Source organism: Scylla paramamosain, chromosome 17, assembly GCF_035594125.1.
Source record: "Scylla paramamosain isolate STU-SP2022 chromosome 17, ASM3559412v1, whole genome shotgun sequence".
NCBI classification, from domain to species: Eukaryota; Metazoa; Arthropoda; class Malacostraca; order Decapoda; family Portunidae; genus Scylla; species Scylla paramamosain.
Window position 1 is genome coordinate 2,277,501 of NC_087167.1, and position 2,039 is coordinate 2,279,539.

Consider the following 2,039-nt stretch of genomic DNA (forward strand, 5'->3'; position numbering starts at 1 on the left):
GAGAAAAACACTGCAGAAAAGAACATCAAAAGCAAGAAAGACTCAACTATCGCTAGGTTCAGGACAGATTCACATTTACCAGTTTGTACATGGTGTTCAGACCCCGTCCATCCCTGCCTTCCTCACGGCTTTGCCTCGCCTGGATACCACTTCGCAGCGCCATCCGCCAGATCCTGCCCTTGGTAAATTATAGCCGCGTTTGCCTTGCGTCGACTGAAGCCTTGTTTAGTGTTGTCCTTACCTCTGCTTAGGCGCCTCTTTTTCGCATCAATCACACACTCAAATGATATTACACATGGTAGCGTGGCCGAGCGGTCTAAGGCGCTGGTTTTAGGCACCAGTCTCTTCGGAGGCGTGGGTTCGAATCCCACCGCTGCCATAAGTTTTGGTTTCATATTGTCCTTGATTGATTTCTAAAGTAACATGCCAAGGATGTAAAAAAACTGAGTACACACACTCACAGACACAGAAAGACACACACACGCCCACTCACGCCCGCTGCTTCCAAATCCATAACGAAACCTTCCTTGATTTTTAAAGACTCATTATTATTCAAAGAAAACAAATTGTCGAAAATATATCTCATATCAAGTTAATCAATTACACAGAAACATTTATAATAACAGTTACTTTAACATTCATACTTGCTAAAAACAAAACATTTTCCTTAATATCAGTAATAGATAAACTTCAATAACGTCATAAAAAGAAATAATGAAAATTGCAAGTGACGGGGTTCGGTAATTAACTTGAAAACACCAGCGACGCACTGCCCTGTAGCCGCGGTGGTTTATGAGACGAGTAAGTGGTCCATCTGTTGCCGCACGAAAGACACGGTCATTAGCATGCAAGGAATTTCATTATCACGTACATAAATTTTTTCGTTGTACTTGATACATGCTGGTCATTGTTCTGCTGGAGGTGCCTCATGCTCCCTATTGGCATTGTGTCTCGCTTTACTTCCTCACTTAATCCTTTGTTTCACTTCCTTTTACGCCTTGCACTTCCAGGGAACTATAGATGAAAAGATAAGAGGTGCTAGCATGGCATGAAAAAGGTGGATAAACAGAGATGAGTAAGTAAAGAAAATATAAAAACTGTTTCAGGTTTTTTCCGTGTTTAACTCTTAGAGACTAATGATGAGAACTGTCATGCATTCCTGTTTTCTGCTCTTGTCAAACGAAGCTGGTATATACTCGTATTATATATCACACCTCTCCATTTGTCTTCTTACTTTCCTGTTTACTGATATTTCCTTGTTATACACACACACACACACACACACACACACACACACACACACACACACACACACACACACACACACACACACACACACACACACACACACACACACACACACACACACACACACACACCACCATCACCATCCCAACAATCTCGCTGATGATGGTGTTGATCCCTTAAGTAATTGCTGAAGCGATAAAAATTCCTGCAAATAAGACTTGCGTGTCGTATTGTGAAATGCGACGCCGGCTTGTGGAAGTTTGCAAAATGAAAATCTACATGTGGGAAATTTTGCGGAACTTGGAGTCTATGAGATGGCTTTCCTGCCCGCCAACATTAAAGGAATTCTTCCGTAAATATTTATCGTTGGATATTAAAATCATCTTGGTTTATTCAGAGAAGGAAAGGTTTGAAGGACTCTCTCTCTCTCTCTCTCTCTCTCTCTCTCTCTCTCTCTCTCTCTCTCTCTCTCTCTCTCTCTCTCTCTCTCTCTCTCTCTCTCTCTCTCTCTCTCTCTCTCTCTCTCTCTCTCTCTCTCTCTCTCTGTGTGTGTGTGTGTGTGTGTGTGTGTGTGTGTGTGTGTGTGTGTGTGTTTTACCTTACATTTATTGAAAAGAATCAATTGGTTTATTTTTACAAGAAATCACGCACTGTCACAAATACTCACGGGACTGTAAAACTCATTTCATGCAACATTTCCTTCCTGATGGGAACCTAATAATGACTTGCGCTAACCTTGCCAGACAATGATAATGAAATATAATGCACTGGTGTAGATTCCTGATAAATTT

General features: G+C 41.4%; 1 non-coding gene across 1 annotated transcript; it reads left to right on the forward strand.

The window, feature by feature from the left end:
• Nucleotides 1-297: 297 nt before the first annotated feature.
• On the forward strand, nt 298-379 carry Trnal-uag (transfer RNA leucine (anticodon UAG)). Its single transcript has one exon. It is a non-coding gene; the product is annotated as a tRNA-Leu (tRNA).
• The last annotated feature ends 1,660 nt before the right edge of the window (nt 380-2,039 follow it).